General features: G+C 36.3%; 1 long non-coding RNA gene across 1 annotated transcript in view; it reads right to left on the bottom strand.

Moving 5' to 3' along the window:
- Positions 1–11,570: 11,570 nt before the first annotated feature.
- LOC148128142 (uncharacterized) overlaps positions 11,571–20,161 on the bottom strand; it is a 39,996-nt gene continuing 31,405 nt past the window's right edge. Inside the window, exon 4 of the long non-coding RNA XR_015740925.1 lies at positions 11,571–11,774. This is a non-coding gene — a long non-coding RNA (uncharacterized LOC148128142). The remainder of the gene's footprint in view (positions 11,775–20,161) is intronic.

The following is a 20,161-nucleotide window of genomic DNA, read 5'->3' as shown; positions in this document are numbered from 1 at the left end:
CCAATGCTGTCATTCTTTTTCATTACTACTCAAGGCTTGAGCCCACTTATCATCAATCACTCCCTTCTGTTTCACTCCGCATGCCTCTTCTGTGTCTGCAACCTGGCCTACTTAACTATTTCTGAATAGGGGTTAAGTGCCCTTTCACAAGAGCAGTAGTCCCGTGTTCAGAAATAACCTGATTTACTGGTGGCAGGCACAGAGCATTTCTGCATCTGCAATGTAATTGACCGGTAGCTAAAATAGCTATTCTAAGCTCATCCTTATCCCACCACTTATAAAGAGAGAAATCAATGTTGATACTCTCAAGTACAAGGAGAAATGAATCCAGGAGAATTCAACAGTCGAGCTTTTTAATTTGTCCAACATCAAATAAGGATGACACCACTCGATGACCTTATTACTAAGGCAGAATGAGATCGGCAATAAAGCAGCACAATTTATGCTAGCAAATTTTCCTGCCCACTCATGGAGGAAAGCATTTTAATACAGCTCTTTGGATGTATCCTGAAAGGCAGGACCACCTTCTAAACACATGTGATGGGCATGTACTTTAGAGATAATTGCACCTCATGTGTGCCTGAAAATGAGCTTAGATCCTAAGCAGCATGGAGAACCAATAAGGCACTTAGCTAGAAAGCAGAAGATCATGACAGCTGGGTGATCTTCGATCAGTCACTTTATCTCAGACATGGGAAGAAGACAAAGGCAAGTCACTTCTGAAATACTGCTAAGAAAACTGCAGGGTCACCAAGAGTTAATAATGACTGGAAGGAACAAAAAAACAATGAAGTGCAATAGTATCTTTTTACTTACAGAAACCTGTCAGAGATTCAGATTTTTTATTTGGGAGAAGTATTATGGAAAGCACTACCCAGTAGTTGTTTTGCTGCTTTATGACCATTTCTGCCCTGGTACAGCAGGAGAACACAGGGTTTTCCCAAAAACCTAAAAATCACAACATAAATGACAAATGTATCATTGTTTAGGGGGCAACTGATTCCAAGCTCAATACAATCCCCACAACTACAATCAAGCTGCCATGTGGCTTTTTGATTAGCTCTCAGGGATGTCACTGTCTCTGTCATCAACTTATAATATTGTACATCATTGTGTATGTGTATAATATAGTACATATACTATAGCACTTGCCTATCATCAACCTGTAATAGAACTTGTGAATCCCAAGCAAATAAGAAGTATTGCTAAGAGGAACAGATTCCGGCCTCACTGCATCTTCTTTTCCCTCTCTTCTTAATATAAGTCCACTGTGATAAATTGGGCTTCTTGACTCTGAAAGAGGAATGAGAAAAGCCACCACCTCATATGCATCTCAAAGAACGAGGAGGTTTCCTGAAGGAATTACCAAGCCGGGAAGGTTTAGTTTACTTTTATTGTCATTGAATTTTTGTACAACGAAATCAAACACCATCTTCAGTGCACATCACGACCATGAAAATAAACACAAACACACATCCTTCACCCTTCACACATTGAACCGGAAATCCCCGACACCACACTAACACTGCACTATCCAGCAGAATTCAAAAGAGCTACTGCCCTGGGATAGAAGCTGTTTTTCAGCCTATTTGTCCTTGTTTTTATTATTCTGTACCATCTGCCAGATGGTAATAGTTCAAAAAAGGGTTCCCCAGGATGAGATGGATCTTTGAAAATGTTTTGAAGTTTCTTAAGGAAGTGGGAGCTATAAAGCTCTTCCAAAGAGGGGAGAAGGCAACCAATGATCTTCTGGGCAATGATGTTAACCCTCTGGAGTGCTTTCCTATCTGCCACTGTGCAATTGGCAAACCATACAAAGGTGCAGTATGTTAAAATGCTCTCTATGGTACAGTGGTAGAAGGTCATCAGCAGTTTTTCATTCAGTTGTTGTTTTCTGAGAAGTCTCAGGTAGTATAATTTCTGCTGGACCCTTTTGACTAGGGCTGCAATGTGGGCACCCCAGGTCAGGTCCTCTTTTAGGGTAACACCCAGAAACTTAAAACTGGCCACTTGTTCCACTCGGTCTCCATTGATAAGCAAGGGCTGGATGTCTGATCTGTTCCTTCTATAATCCACTATAAGCTCCTTGGTCTTATTGGTGTTGAGGACCAAGTTATTGTCTCCACACCACAAAAGCAACAGGTCCATCTCATCTTTGTAGGCAGACTCATCCCCCCACCCAAAGATAAGTTCCACTACTGTTGTATCATCTGCAAATTTAGCAATAGTATTACTAGCGTGAGTGGGAATGTAGTCATGCACATAGAGTATAGAGTAAGGGACTCAACATGCAACCCTGTGGTGTACCAGTGTTAAGAATAAGGGCTGAAGAGGTATGATTACCTAATCTGACACTTAATTTAATACGTTTAATACAATCGATAGACAAACACATTTTCCTTAAACCGAATAAAGCCACAATATTGATTTGAAATGGAGATTGCGAATGAAGAATCAGAAACATATCAAATGCTTTCTCTTCCTGAAGAAGTTGGGAGTCGGTACTCTGAGACTACCATAAGCCGCAAGGGTACACTGATTACTGTCAGAATGAGGCATTTTTAAACTTAATTTCAAAGGCAGATTAATAGCTCAGACACTTTTGGAAATGAAGAAATGAGGCATAATTTTACTGTGCTGTAATAAACCTGGGACAATGGTCAAATTATGATGACCATTATTCCCATGCAAGTTCCATCTGCCAGGTTTAATATGTGTGACTACTGAAAATGCCCCATATGAAAATAATGTGACTTTCCCTATTATGCCAAGTAATAATAATTATCACTCCCTCACACACAAATCTTTGCATTCTAAGCAGTCCTCCAAATGGAGTGGAGATAATTTTCCCCCATAAATTAACAAAAAGCCATTAAAAAGGCATCTGAGGTAACAGTGACTTTTGTTCAGGAAGACTTTAGGAGAAGGAGGCAATGATTTGCAACCATTTCCACCTCCATCCTACCAAGTTTCCAAATTATAGGATGAAGATTCAAAACTGGAGAGTGAACAGGCCTTTATTTGATGTTTCAAACCACCCTAATAGCTATATTAAAAATAACTTATAGTAATAAATATTAGCAGAACAAACATGCATGATCTGATAGAAACTTAGCACCACCCTCCACCTACAGGCAGTCATATAGAAAGAAAGAATATATATATATATATATATGTTTTCTGAGGTTCTCGCGGGTATTTGTATGTGGATCTTTGGTTGTTCGGGTTTTATCTTTCAATGTTCAACCCATACTAGTGAGGCTGTGAACACATTTTTTATATATATTTATTTTCACTTAGGCAAAACAATTCTTGCTCAAATTGATCTGCATAAACAGCCATGTTGAATAGTTCATTGTTTGCCAGTTAGGTCAAATGGACATACTACATATTATTTGTTTCAGGATATGAGACCTTATTAAATTTAATGTAACTATAATTAGAATTATAGTATAATCAGCTTCATACATTGAGTTCAATATTCAAGCAACAGTACATCCAAACCACAAATTGTCTCCATGGATTGATCTGTCTGACTAAATGCCATTCTGAATATGGATCTTGGTATCTGTTTGCTTAATTAAGTATTGCTTTCAAGGGAGATTCTTTTCCTTTTCTCTTTATTTAAGCATACCATAGAGCTAACATGCCTTTTATCACAATGGGTAGCTTACAATTACAAATATTGAAATATTTGCCTACCACAAACTGAAGGGATCAGCTTCTATTACCCATTTATTAATGATACATATATCTGATTCCTATTCAAACTCTGGTTTTATTGTTATTCTGGAATCAGGTCAGCACTTAAATAAGTAACTTAAATGAGCCCTTGAAATATTTACCAGGCATTGGCATTAGTTGTGGAAATTCAGTTTGGATACAAGAACATTGTATATGATCTGAGATTTCCAGAGGAAGGGTTGTTGTTTTTAAAGTAAGGGTATGGATTGATTATGGTTTTAATCTGTTCACCATCCAGACTGTCACTGGATAGATGTATGGTATGAATTTGATAAATAAATAAGTACATGCTATACACTGCAGTATATATGGCTGCCTTTAATAATACACTATACAAAGAGTAGATTTCAAAATATTACTAAATATGGTAGTGCTTTCACTTCCCTTTAAGGTTATATGGATAAAATTGTCACAGCATATTTAGGAATGGCAATTATCAAATGCAACTTAGTTTAGCCAATAATAAACATAAGGAAGCCTCCTGGAAACCAATGCCCTCCAGAGGTCTAAGGTCTGCAACTCCTCAAATTCTTCTTTCAGCAAAGCCAAAAGCTGTAAGTTCTGGGATTTTTAGTTCTGCACATTTGCACATCAAACTGGCTTAAATATTAATATGGATGATAAAGACTGATACTTTGAAACACGGGGTTAAATGAAGCTTCTAGAATTAAGCTGCATTGTTTCTTCTGGCCCTATATTGTCTACTTGGTGCAGCTTCCCAAACATAGAGGTTCCCAAAATTATTTTCATGCTTAAGAGCCCAAAGCAATACTGGTATATGGCATTGTTATGGATATATAATATGGTGATTCACACAGTATTGTAATTCTGTTTTCAGAATCACTCTATGTTTTTAAATTATATTTCATATATATTTCTAGGCAAAAGGAATTCCTTCCATTGAATTTTCATCTATCACTCATAAACTTCCAAATATGTTATTCTAAAAGAACAAAGAGAAAGGTTTCAATGCTTTGATTCAGTATGTTTCCTTGTTAGATTTCCAAAAAACATTGGTTGCTTACACATGGAAAATGAAGGTACCTAGAAAATATTTTGTTTAGCATCTACAAGACTTCTCTTATGCTGGAATAGCAGTAGCAAGAATGTGTTGCAAGAAAGAACTAAGGAATTCCTTTTCTCTTAAGCATTTAAAATTTGTAATTGGAGGCTCATTCAATTCAAATGCATAACTTAAGGGTTGTAGATTAGGTTTAATTAACTGAAATTAAAGAAATCCAGGCACTTCTGGTCTTTGAGAGCACAGCATTTGAAGAGAGCTATTTTTGATCCATTTGATCAAAACAAAGGTTTTGTATCTTTGTTTATGTGACAGGGTTAATTACAACCTATGCACCACATGCATTGCCAGCTGTAACTAGGCATCCTAACTTTCACTACCCGATTGCAGAGAGATGATAAAAATAAATATTCTCTGGTGATTTCATTGATTTAATGCATATGACTATGTGGCTATCTCAGTGATAATAAAGAATCAATTCGTGACTGACTTACTTGGGGATGTTTTGTGACTTATAAGGCCAGCATGTAGTCTTGTATTTCCTGATGTCCTGCCCTCTACATACTAACTAGGGCAAGCCTAGTTGCTTAATTTCTTGAGATTAGCCAAGGTCAGATTTTGCCAGTGGCTGAGGCTTCAGCAATTCAGCTGCCCGATTCAGAATATATGGAATGCACTTTGCACTTAATAGGGCATATCTCATGGGAAGAATTGAATGGAAAATCAGAATATATAATAGATAATAGTCACACACACACTCCCGTGACTCCATCATGCAATGTACCTGTTCCTGCTCCACCAGGCACTGTGGCTAAGGCACTAATTTATTGCAGTAGAAAAGACCTACAGGGTGAAGGTTAAAACTTCAGAGAAGAAGATAAATGAAATGCTTTGGTGGATTATCCTTAAAAATTGTATTTCTCACTTGTGGCCATTTTCAGCTTTTAGTTACACCAGAACGCAGAATTCCTTGTTATCTGTCTGACCCATATTCTTAGAGGTACCTTTCCAAAAAAACACTAAACTTTTTGCCAGCATCCATTTATATATGTTGACCAAGATCAAAAAGTCTATTTTCTCCAGGATATGGTTTTATATTTTATGTATACAAAATCTACCCTGCAGATCTGCATGCTCTCATTTAGACCAGGCATTGAACAAGGGATGAATGACATTCTTGGAGCTCTCTGAGCTTGTTTTTCTTGCAGATGGTTCATTACCCAAACTAGGTAACATCATCACTAGCACTGATGATGTTACCTAGTTTGGGTAATGAAATATCTGCAAGAAAACAAGCCAGCTCAGAGAGCACCAAGGATCCCTCATGTCAACTCTGAACTATAAACATTCTCCTTTATTAGTGTGCATGACATTATCAAATATTCTGATTCCAGACTAAGGTACACAAAAGAAGCATTGCATGAAAGGTACTTAAAAATTGCTCTTTGGCCTCAAAAGATAACCCGCTGCCTTTCAAGTGGGAAAGGGCAGAGGAAATCTTTAAAGACATTGGCCGAGCTATTGTGCTTGAATGGTGTGCCATGTGGAGCAACCTATCAGGAAGTCATTTAAAATATCTTCTTTGTGGTGATAGAGATGCACAAGTGCAGCCCTAGAAGAAGTATACATATGTAGGAAGATAAATTTTTAAAAATGCAGCATCTTAAAAACTAAGTAGAATTTTAAGTTTTGAGCAGGTCAGTGTATCCTTCTTGAGATCATATTTTAATCTGGTGCTGTCTTCTCCAAGTGGAAGCAATTCATCAAGGGCATAGGTAGAATATATTAACTGGGTGAAATGTTTTCTAGGTTCCTAGCCATGAAAATATCAGCAATTAAATTTGGTTCTGCTTCATGTGGTGTACTGAATATAAAGACAGAACCAGAACCATCCTAAATTATTGCGGGTTTACTTGCTTTGCCTGTTGCCAAAGAAGCTGGGGAATATATCAGTATCGTGGCCAAAATGAGCAAAAACAATAGACATCTGGAGAAATCTGAAATTTGTAGAAGAACAATGCAATAAATCTAAGCCTGTAAAAAGAAAAATAAAAAATTAGCATTTCTAAGACATGCTAACACTTTTCAAGCATTCAGAGAATCCTAGGTTGTTTCTTTTTTTTCCTACCATCTTTTGCAAGTGCAGGACATGCATTATTTTTATTCTTCCCAACCAAATTTTTCTTCCTGGCTATTCCTAGGAGAAGCAGTTACGCTTGGGACATAACTACTTACCTCTTGCAAGGTTCCAGAAAACTTACATGGCAGCCCTTATATCCCAAACACATCCAAGTGCTTGGTTGCTTTGTGGCAGCTTTCCAGTGCAGCAGCTTTAAAAATTACTGGTTCCTCTTGGCAACACATTCATTCATTCATCCATCCATTTTTCAATTTCTATAAGCACCCAGATAAATCTAGTGATTCAACTCAATTATATAATATGCTTGGCCAGGAAGAAGTTCCCTTGCCTTGAAACAGAAGTAAAAGAAAGGTCCTCTCACTCAGGAGTAATTTTTATTGTTCTTATTTTTCTCCCCATAGAACTATTAATTTTGAAGATCAATAGTCCAATGGCAAAAATTAGAATTAGAATTCTTTTATTGGCCAAGTGTGATTGGGCACACAAGGAATTTGTCTTGGTGCAAATGCTCTCAGTATACATAAAAGAAAATATACATTCGTCAAGAATCATAAGGTACAACATTTAATAATAATCATAGGGTTCAAATAAGCAATCAAATCATACTAGGAAACAGACAATATAAATCATAAGAATACAAGCGATAAAGTTACAGTCATACAGTCACAAGTGGGAGAGGATGGGTGATAAGGAGTGATGAGAAGATTAATAGTAATAGTAGTGCAGAATTTGTAAATAGTTGGACAGTGTTGAGGAAATTATTTGTTTAGCAGAGTGATGGCATTCGGGAAAAAATTGTTCTTGTGTCTAGTTGTTCTGGTGTGCAGTGCTCTATAGCATCATTTTGAGGGAAGGAGTTGAAACAGTTTATGTCCAGGATGTGGGAGGTCTGTAAATATTTTCACAGCCCTCTTTTTGACTCGTGCAGTATACAGGTCCTCAACTGAAGGTAGGTTGGTAGTAATTGTTTTTTTCTGCAGCCCTAATTATCCTCTGAAGTCTGTGTCTGTCCTGTTGGGTTGCAGAACCAAACCAGACAGTTATAGAGGTGCAGATGACAGACTCAATAATTCCTCTGTAGAACAGTATCAGCATCTCCTTGGGCAGTTTCAGCTTTCTGAGTTGGTGCAAAAAGAGCATTCTTTGCTGTGCTTTTTTGATGACGTTTGGATGTTAGGTGTCCATTTTAAGTCATGTAATATAATAGAACCTAGAAATTTGAAAGTGTCTACTGTTGATTCTGTGTTGTCTAGTATTGTAAGAGGTGGTAGTATGGGAGTGTTTCTTCTAAAGTCTACCACTATTTTGAGTGTGTTCAGTTCCAGATTGTTTCCGGTTACACCACAAGGCAAGTTGTACACCCTCCTGTCTGTACAAAAAAAGCAGGCCAAGTGTTAACAGGCTCTAATGAGAAGAATATCCTGAAATCCCCGAACTATGCCTTGAAACATATTCTGTAAGGCAATAGGTGGTAGAATCTTCCATTAGATAAAAAGGAATCCCACCTTCAAAATGTAAAGGGCAACAACACTGTCTACATTTATTGATGAGACACAGAAAAGCAAAGCTATGGGATTAACATAATGGCAATGTGAACTTCCCAACTTCAATAGTAGGAAGAAAGGTCATTAAAGCAACCATCTGGAAGAGCTCAGACAGAGGAAGCAACCTAGGAACACAAGGAAGATGGCATTTGGCTGGCATAAAGTGACCATTGGAGGGAAAGTGGCTGTCAAGGTAGCTAATGGGGAAATACCTAAGAGAACATCTAGAGATCAAGACCAGAGGAGCCAAGCAATGCAGCACAAACAGTGGGAAGAAGAAAAGTAGATTTCAAGCAGGGAGAGTGTGAATGGTGCTAAATTATATGGACACTGGAAAGATCTAAGAGGAGGGTTAATCAGCTGAGGAACACTTTTCTCGATTTAAGACTTCAGTGACATGGTTGGGTCCAAGATATCTAGAGGAAAGTAAACTGGGGGGAATTGGGTGGATGTAGGACCAAGTGTATGCAAATAGAAGGGAAGTAGGTGTTAAGTTTCTCAATGCAAGGCTCTGCCATAGAAACAAGTCGCCCACAATGATCCCCAAGGGGGTTGAATGTTATTCTACCTCCAGTGTAATGGAACTTGAAGTGAATTATTCTAAAGTTGTTCTGTTTTGATATTTTATTTGTTTTAAGAGATGGAAAAGTAATTATGAAAATAATGTTGTTTTCTGTTCACAACAAACAAGATACTTCTTTGACTGGTTTTAAGTTTCCTGAGGAGAGTGCAAGCATTATATTGGGACTAGTATTGTTAAATCAAAAAGTGTATAGGAGCTGGAAAGAATCTATCAGAATTGTTGGATAGTCAATAGCCAAAGCTTTGATTGGAACTGATGTGGGCGTGGGGGAGGATGTGTATATCTGAGCTGTGGAAATGCAGACAACTGGGAAATATCAACAAAGAATGAGAGCTTTTCTACATGTGTGCTTCCATCTAGTCTCATATAGATTTTTGCAGCCAGGTATGGTATATCTAGTTTATCTTCCTTATATTATCTTGATTTTGTTTGTTTGTTTTTATTCCTGCTTAATTCACCTGTGTTGAGAAGAGGTATTTATGTTTTACTTCCTTCTCCTCTGTCAATATCTCACAGCATAGTTGCCCAGAATATATTTTACTATAATATATAGATTGGAGAAAACATTTTATAGAAAAGATATTCAGCTGCAGGACTGATTGCTGGCCATAATCCAGAAACCTTTTTTTAAAAATATTGCTGTATTATAATTAGGATAATATTTATAAAACAGTATTCTCTGATATGCAATTAAGTATGCAAAAATAAATTGTGTATATTAGAAACATGACCTTTCTTCAACCCGCAAATGATAGACTTTTCTGTTTTAGAAAAGCAATATAAACATTTTTAGTTATATTACATGCTGTGCCTACCTGCTTTTGTTAGATTATGTTCTTTTTGCATGATCTTTTTCTTTATATAGAATGTTTAATTGCATTTAGCTGCCTTCAGTGGTACATGAACATTAGAAGGATATGACATAAACGATTATATACAAAAATAAATAACTAAATAATACCTGTTTTTTTTAAACTACAGTTGCAGGTACAGTTATTTAAGGTATTAAACCCAAAAGGCTTTCTGGAAGAGCAATAATTTCACCTGCTTCTGAAATGGGAGAAGGGGAGATACATCTGAATTCCAGGAGGGAAATCATTCAATAAAGAAAAATTCCATGGCAGTAAATCTCATCATGGCAAACTAATATCAAAATACCTATGACATTCACTGTTGAAAAGAGCAGTATATCCCGAATAGTGTAAAATGAGACTGTCATTATTTACAGAGATTAAACTCAAACAAAGTTACTATTCGGAGAGCTTACAAAGAAACAGAGAACATGTCATTTGAAGATGCAGAATAGGCTATAATTTAATCTTGTATAAATTTATTTGTTTTTATGGCTACTTTAGCATAACAACTTTAGCATCAACCTTCTTCTGGTGACTTATGGGAAAGGATCATAGTGACAAATGGAGGGTTGCATGGAGGAGAGAATTAATGTTTTGATATATTATCTTGCTGCAGAATTTCATATCCTTGCTGGAATGACATAAAAAGGTGTTAGAAGGATTAAAAAAGAAACAAAACTATTATTCATAAAACTAAGTTTATACATATTGGCAGAACACATGAAACCATTCTACTGTGGCTATTAATATTGCTATCCCTGTGGTGATATCCATAACCAAAAGTGGTATTTAAACATGTCTGCTGAATTACAGGACATCACCTCCCATTGGATTATTCAGTTCCTAATTAATATCCTTTAGGCTTGTCATCATTAAAGGGAAAATCTCTTGCAAATCACTCACATTACCCAGTTTCGCTATGCATCTTCTTTCCACATTAGCTCTGGCATTCATCAGGAGACAGAGAAAGAGTTAGTTCAAAGTGCTTCAAATGCAAAAGTATTTCAAATGATAAGGTCACTAGTTCTGAACATAACAGAGGTGGAGAAATGAAGAACTATCAAACTCTTGCCAGATTGGGATTCTTCAGATATGTATTTGTGATCTTGCTGAGTACATCAATATTTCAATTTCTTCCACAGCGAAACTCAAGTTGATCAGTTGAAGTTACCTTGCTGTATATATGAATCATAAGTAGAATATAGAGAATATAAAATATCAGAGTTGAAAGGGACCTTGTAGTCCAAATTCTGCTTAACATATGTCATATGGATTACATTCTTGTCAATCCCAGTTGATGCAAAGATGGTCAACCCTGAAAGCTACGCTAGGATGTATGAGATGTGTGTATCAATGGACAACTGATAAAGAACTTAAAAAACAATGTATTGTATTTTTACTGAAACATATGCTACTAAATGAATCCCTTTGTAGATGATTTTGCAAAGGTTCAACTGTGCATATAATTTAACTATTTTCTATATATCCTTATGATGGTGCAGTAATTTCAGGACTGACTTATGTAAAAGCAGTGTATTTGAAGCAATATCAGGAAAATATTCAAATTATTTTTGTGTTATTTGATCTATGATGGTTCATTCACACTTAGTATCATTCCATATACATTGATAATTCTAAATTTATCCCAAGTGAGAGGAAATCAAATGTACATCTGCGTCTTGTACCTTTATATGATACAATTTTTCATAAGAGATGGAATAGCAATAGCAATAGCACTTAGACTTATATACTGCTTCACAGTACTTTCCAGCCCTCTCTAAGCAGTTTACAGAATCAACAATCAGCCCCCAACAATCTGGGTTCTCATTTTACTGTCCTCAGAAGGATGAAAGGCTGAGTCAACCATGAGCTGGTGAGAATCGAACTGCTGAATGGAAGGAAGAAGAGAAACTGCATATTTATGCCTGAGTTTAGATAATACAGATTGATAACAAAACAATTGGCTCTCAAATCCGTATACTAAAAGATGTTTGTAAAGTAGCATTTTACCTAAAACAGTTATAAGTGATTGCTATAGCATTGAAATTTTCAAAATCTAGTTGCTGCTCAGAAATGTTCAGAGAAATGTTTCTCTGAAATGGAGCAGAACAAAAACATCAAAGATACCTTGGGATTTATCCAAAATGTTAACCAGACACTCAGTTGCTAATTATGAAGTATTTAACTACAGTTATATTGATTGTGTAAGCATTAGTTTCAGTGCAGAGTCATGGAGGCAACTTTTTGCTGTAGTCATTTTTCTACAAAACTGGACAAATTGATTTAGACAGCGTTCAATATCAAAATAAATTAAATCAGTGTTTTGGGGATAGAAATAAATGCTAGTGAACCACTTAATTGAAACTTATAAAGAAGTATCCTTATGCATTAGGACAAAATAGTAAGAAAATGAAATACTCTGGACAGTCAAGAAAACAGACAAATGGATCATTTAAAAAAAATCAACACAGAATTCTCACTCCTAGCAAAAATAACCAGGCTCAAATTACTCTACTCCAGATATATTATTTGAAGACCTAGTTTTCCTGAGAAGGTCCTCATAATGGGAAAGGTAGTGAAAAGAGAAAAAGAGGAATACTAGGAGCATGGTGGTTAGATTCAGTTTTAGTGATAATGAGTGCACCACTGGAAAGCCTGAAGCACCAGATTAGAGACCAATGGTCATGGAGAAAATCCATCTATGTAATTGCTAAGAGTTGACACTGATCTTATGACACATAATCAATCAACCTTATCATCAGCAAGAGCTTAGGACTGAATTTCTCAGTGTTCTGTGAAACTCGTGAATTCTGCAGGAACGTGATGAGATTGCTTGAGAGAAAAAGGTATTCATTCAAACAGTTATTTTAAAAAAATGCTAGAGATTTTCTTCTTGATTATTGCATTTCTTTTTTTCTTTTTCCACTAACAGATTTTGCATCCTTGGTCACAATCTGGCCCTGTAGATTTTAAGACCAATAGATATTCCCTGACTACATTCCTATTATACTTGAGCTAGAATTCTGTTTCTACAATATCCTCTTCTCAGAAAAGAAAGAGTAAAAATAACAGTTCTATCTTTTTGTGATTTCCTTTAGCATTTGTCATCTACATAAAATAGCTGGTACATCTCAATTTCTCTTCCTCTCATATTAAATGTATCTGAATTTTAATCTTCCTAAAAACACTTTTACAAATCTGAGCTACTTAAATTCTTGTTCTTTTGATACCTGTATCATTTTCTACCTCCTATGAATTTTTTCAAGGTTCATATATATATATACTGTGTTCCTAACTAATATGCCTGAAAGATTTTGCTCTGAGTTTTGTAACTCACAGATGATTACTTAAACCAAAACTCAGCATATACGCTCCCGTGTACTCCGCACTGAACTCAAAAAACATCTAGACAATGGAGAGAAGGACCTGTACATCGACTACCATGTTGACTGTATCAAAAGTAAGTCACACAACCCCAACTCAGCTTTAACCTTCAACCACAATCCTACCTCAACCAATCCACCATCACCCAAGACTAGGCACGCATGCCCCTAACTACCTCAATTCTAACTACTGCTGGCCTTAAATGCAAGCTACTCAATGCAAGAAGCCTTGTGAATAAAACACCTGAATTTCTCCTCTTACTAAATATGGCTAAATTCGACATCATAATTGTCTTTGAAACATGGGTCAATGCATCTCTCCCTGACTCCATTACCACAGTAGGAGACTATCATGTTTACCGATCAGATCGTGAAATTCGTAGAGGAGATGGTGTTGCTATCTTCTATATAAAGTCCTTACATCTAAAAAACATCCAAGTTACCCAGGAGCTTGCTTTTCCTGAGACCATCATCTGTGAACTATCCTTAAATATCACATTTTGATTCTTACTATGTTACAGAGCACCTGATTATGACATCGAACATGTAAACAAGCTAAATTCACCATTAACATGGGCAACATCCTGTCCACATGCTTTTATCTTTCTTGGTGACTTCAATTTACCTCATATTGACTGGACCCTAAATGAATGTACAACTGAACCCACACACACAACCTTCAACAATGCTGTTACAAATCTGGGAGTGGAACAACTAGTAACCAACAATACTAGGCTAAACAACTGCCTCGATCTCATCTTCTGCAATATTTTGAATTTAATTTACGGAATACAAATTAAAGAACCCTTTTCCAACACTGTCCACAACATGATTGACTTTTGTCTCAACATACGCCCACACAAAAAACATCACAATGATGTAATCCCCAATTATAACATCAAAAAAGGCAACTATGATCTTATAGACAATGATCTCTCATTCCTTGATTGGCAATCTCTATTCACTGGATGCAATACTGTTGAAGACCATTACAACATATTTTTACTTGAAGTCAAAAGAGTCATCAGACTATATGTATGAACAACTCCAAAACAAAAAACAAAAAAAAAACCCAGACTACCCATAACAATAAGGAAACTTGAATCCAAAAAGAGATCACTCTGGCAGAAAAACAAATCTGGTCACGTTGCCAATTTCAAAAGCCGATACAAAAATTTATGCTACCAGATAAAGACTGAATGCACCAATTATCACATTAAACAAGAGGAAAACCTTCTATGCACCAATTCCACCGACGCGTTTTACAATTTTGTAAACAACAAACTAAAAGACTCAAGGTCCATCCCACCCCGATAGGACCTAATGGTAAAGACTGCAACAACGACACTATTAAAGCCAACCTCTTTAACACATTCTTTGGCTCAGTATTTGTAAACAGCAATGGATCATGCCCAGTATTTCCTAGCCGAACCACAGAAAACTACAATGATCTAATACATCTCGATTTTACAGAAGACAATGTTGAAAAAGCACTATGGAATCTAAAACCATCTCTATCTATTGTACCAGACGGAATATGTGCCTTCTTCTTAAAAAAAGCTATCCACTACCATAGCAGAACCCCTAAGCATAATCTTTGAAAAATCTTTCAGGACCAGCTCCTTGCCTAACCTATGGTCACAAGCCAGGGTCATCCCCATCTTCAAAAAGGGAGACCCCAGCCTAGTTGAAAATTACAGACCAATCTCCTTATGCTGCATCACCTGTGAAGTCATGGAATCAATTATTAACCAATCCATTATCCTCCACTTAGAGACAAACAACCTACTCTCCAATAAACAATTTGATTTCAGAAAAAAAACTATCCTGTAATCTGCAACTCTTACACTGCAAAAACATATGGACTACACAACTCGATCAGGGCAAAACAATAGACGCAATCTACATAGACTTCTGTAAAGCCTTTGATTCAGTGGTACACGACAAACTACTCCTAAAACTAAAATCTTATGGTATCTTTGGACACCTGCATGACTGGATAGAAGCATTCCTGTCAAACAGACAACAAATGGTCAAAATTGGAAGTGTCCTATCAAATTCTGTACCTGTCAATAGTGGTGTCCCCAGGGCAATGTTCTAGGACCAACTCTCTTCATGCTCTATATAAAAGACCTCTGTGATCATATTAAGAGCAACTATGTTCTTTTCGGTGATGATGTAAAGCTGTTCAATACCACAGACAATACTGCTACCCTTCAAAAAGATCTTGACTATGCATCAGAATGGTCAAACAAATGGCAACTTCAAACCTCAACAAATAAATGCTGTCTTGCATATTGGCAAAAAAAAAATCAGAAAATAAAATACAAGCTGAATAGTCAAGATCTTGTTGATGATCCAAGCTCTGTAAAGGACCTTGGAATACTCATCTCTAATGATCTAAGTGCTAGAGCCCACTGTAACTACATAGCCAAAAAGACATTAAGAGTTGTTAACCTAATCCTACGTAGCTTTTTCTTTGGTAATATTACACTACTAACTAAAGCTTACAAAACTTTTGCTAGACCAATACTCAAATATAGCTCATCAGTCTGGAACCCACATTATGCATCTGACATTAGCACAGTTGAGAAAGTCCAGAAATATTTCACAAGAAGAGTTCTCCACTCCTCTACTCATTGTAGAATACCTTATGCCACGAGACTTTAAATTCTAGACCTAGAAAACCTTGAATTATGCCGTCTTCAGTCTGATCTAAGTATGGTATATAAAATCATACATTGCAATGACTTACCTGTCAATGAATACTTCAGCTTCAACCATAACAACACAAGAGCACACAACAGATACAAACTCAATGTTAACTGCACCAAACTTGATTGCAGGAAATACGACTTCAGCAACAGAGTGGCCAATGTCTGGAATACTGTACCTGACTCTGTGGTTTTTTTTCCCCCAACCCCAAAAACTTTAACCTTGGACTGTCTACTATTGACTTCACCCCTTTCCTAATAGGTGTGTAGGGGGCGTGCATAAGCGCACCAATGTGCCTACCGACCCTGTCCTATTGTTTATTTTTCTTATATGTACCATTTCATGTATTCATAACTATGTATATACTTATACCTATTATCTTGTAAGCGATTGACAAATAAAATAAAATAAATAAATATTACCAGAAATCCTCCTTGCTTGCATCACCTTTTATTCTTCTGCAATTGTTGCCCCAAGAATTATTAGCCAATCTGTTCAAATTAAGTAAAAGTTTTATTTAAGAAAGCAAACCATGTATCCTCTAAGAAAGATAATATTTCATTATTCATTGATTCATAGAAATTTTCTCCTTGGCTGCTTGCCTGGAAGGCTTCACATAGACCTGAATGTTATTTATCTTAATGGATCTGACACTTTCTCTCAAAAAGATTTCAGAGCATAAAGTTAGCAGGTATGTGAAACCTCACTGAATATTGGCCTTTCTTCTCCTAAAGAGGTTGAGCTAGACAGTCTTCCCCATCTTTTTTTTTTTTTTTTTTTTGCAGAGGGCTCTGTCTGTCCATCTCTCTTTCTCTCTCTGAAAGAGAGGGGGGAGGGAGACAGAGAGAATGAGAATAACTTTTATTGCTGGAACTAACATATATGAATGTGATGTGTCTGGATAACAAGGCATGTGTTGCATTTGTATGAATGAATATCCCATTCATGTTAAATTATTCAGCTACAAGCAATATATATCCAATCATATCCAATCAATCAATCAATGCAACTTTCACAGTGTGAAAGTTAACAAAATTCTTAGCAATCTGGCCCGGATTTCTTCAATGAGTTACAATTGGTACACCTGATCTAATGAGTTATAACTACATACCTGAGCATCATATAGAAACTGATATATTTAGTATTTGCACAGAACACCCCAACAGCTGATGATAAACTATGTCCTCCCATCAGGTAATAGAATCTACAGATTTTCTGAGCATTCCCAATGTAGAATATGCCCACCATGATCCAGTTGTTCAGACAATAATCTCAGATACCCCCAATCTTGTCCAAGTCTATCAGTTCTCATCTAAATAACATCTGTTTCATTCATGTCCTTTGCTCTTTATCTTTTAGGAGATAATGGTTCACACTTCATTTGTGCAAGAAAAGACTAGAGCACCCTAAATTCTCAGAAGTACTGGGATAATTAAGAACACTTATTTTAATTATTTATTTGATTTGTCAATCGCTTATAAAATACAGGTACAAGAATAAACATAGTTTTGAATACATGAGATGGATACTTATAAGAAAAATAAAAAGAAACAATAGGACAGGGATGGTAGGCACAATTGGTGTACTTATGCATACTCCCTACAGACCTTTTAGGAAAGGGGTGAGGTCAATAGTAGACAGTCTAAAGTTAAAGTTTTTGGGGTTTGGGGAAGAAACCACAGAGTCAGGTAGAGTATTCCAAACATTGACCACTCTGTTGCTGAGGTCGTATTTTCTGCAACCAAGTTTGGTGCGGTTAACCTTGAGTTTGTATCTATTGTGTGCTCTTGTATTGTTATGGTTGAAGCTGAAGTATTCATTTACAGGTAGGACATTGCAATGTATGATTTTATATACTATACTTAGATCGGACCAAAGGTGATGTAGTTCTAGATTTTCTAGGTCTAGAGTTTCAAGTCTGGTGGCCATAAGGTATTCTGCAATGAGTGAGCAGAGAACTCCTCTTGTGAAATATTGTGAAACACTGTTGCATAATTTTAACAAGCAGCTGCCCAGAGGTTGTTGTATCATGAGTAGCTATATAAATGTTTAAAATAAATAATCTGCACCAGAAAATAAGGAGCAATATCTGATTATTAGTTTAGACAACTGATAACTAGGAGAGGGAAAGCTATGAGCCACTGAATTTATTCCTAAAAGGTCTGTCACAATTCAAACTTGAAAGGGCAGATTGGTTGAAGGGTTAAATATAATGGCTGGAGAGCTGCAGAAGTGTTAGAGCTGTTGTAACTTTGGGTAAGATTAATTAATATAAGAACATGAAGGAATTGTAAGGTGATGTAGAATCAATTTTTGTTTACCAGCCATTTGATACATTGGTATTGATCTTGCAGATTTATATCCTTCAAGCTGCAATTTTCAAATGAGCAGTTGGAAAAGTAAGTAAAATACCCAGGGCTTTAAGGAAATAGCACAGCCATTTGATTGACTGATGACAACAGCAAGCAAGCAAAATTCTCTTTTGAAATAAGAGGGACTACAGATTTCTCTCTCTCTCTCACTCTCTCTGTGTGTGAGAGGGGTGGGAGGAGGGAAGGCGTGAGGGAGAGGGAGGGAGGGAGGGAGAGAGAGAGAGAATGAGAATATGTGTGTTTTAAAAGGATTGCTTGTGCATTTGGTTTTTTAATTTTGCCTATTAGTGATTCTAGCTAAGGATATTTAATAGTTTTAATCTTAGCATGTTTTATTTCTCTTTATCACTACAGAGTTTGGCTGCATAAAATGGAATCTGTTTTACATATTTAATGACCCACATTAGTCTCAATTTTTTTTAGATAATAGGATGCTGCAGATGGCCTGCAGTAACTCTTCCCTGCTACTTCTAAAATCTCACATGGAAGATTGTGGATGTACTAGTCACCAAGGTGACCTCGAATCTAATGTAGGTTACAACCACAGTCCTTACTTCATACTCTTGCTCTCTAAACTTTATCTTACTTTAAAAAAACCTATTTTATTTATGTATATAGTACCTGAAATGTCGTAAACCTATTCTATTTCTTAAGGAATTCATAGTATACTAGTCTTAGTGTAGACCGGAGTGTCAAACTCATGTCGTCACGGTGACATTTCAGGACTTTTTCCCCCTTTGCTAAACAGGGTGGGGGCAGGGCCAGCACATGACCCATCCGGCCCGCGGACCATGAGTTTGACACCCTGGTGTAGACTGTGAGAGATGGGGGATTGGCTAAGAGAAGATAAACATTAGCTATTTGCCTTCAGAATTTCAAATTCTTTTGTGTGCCTGCTTCTTTTCACGGCACCCTTCTCTTCTTTCAGTTTTAAAATGAATTCTTTTAAACTGCTGTAGCTTATATAGGAAATTCCCTGAAAAGGACAACCAAAGAAAATGTTCCAATATTATTGGCATTGATTCAACTCCAGTACCATCCTTCAAATAGGATCGCATGGGCAACAAGTATGTGTTCAGACAACATGTATGTGACACGAGTATGGTGTCTCTAATACAATTCTTATGATGCTGTAAATTCAGGCACAGAATATTTATGAAATACAGCACCTTGTTCTTTTACAAAAAAGGGGTAAGTAGTGAATTGCACTACCACTTCTTCCTATTGTGACAGCTTACAGAACATTATGGAACAATTTGCTTTTAGACTCTGGTAGGCATTTCAAATTGATTAGCTATTTTAGCAGCAGTACAATTCAATTGTACAGTTGAAATTGCCTAAATTTAGTTTTTAAGATGGACTTTTAGCTAACACGTTCTTATAGATTTTAGGTTAACAGTGCAGAGCTTTCATTTATTCCTCTCTTAGAAAATCTCAAAGTTGATAAACATCTGATTCAGGGTAAAATAATTATGTTTCATAATAATTATATACTGCAAATCCTGCTATATGAATCTCCAGGATTATAGCAACATCTCTACCATATTTAAACTATAAAATTATAGGTTTACAACTACTTGTATCTTATTTTTCAGACAAATATGATTAAGAACAATATATTCATTATATACATACATAAACTGATAATATTAATACAAATCCTGTGCAAATATTCTAAATATTATTAAGTATAAGATTAAGAATTCACTATGTCCACATTATTCACATTTTGCTGCTCTTGTATAAGTGCAAATTAAAAGTAAAACAATGTCAGCCTTCTGGGTTAAATGTCATCAGCTTTGAAC

Source organism: Pseudonaja textilis, chromosome 1 (genome assembly GCF_049901715.1).
Source record: "Pseudonaja textilis isolate UNSWEBS1 chromosome 1, rPseTex1.2, whole genome shotgun sequence".
NCBI classification, from domain to species: Eukaryota; Metazoa; Chordata; class Lepidosauria; order Squamata; family Elapidae; genus Pseudonaja; species Pseudonaja textilis.
Note: the sequence above shows the minus strand (reverse complement) of the source record. Positions and strands in the feature narration are given on the sequence as shown.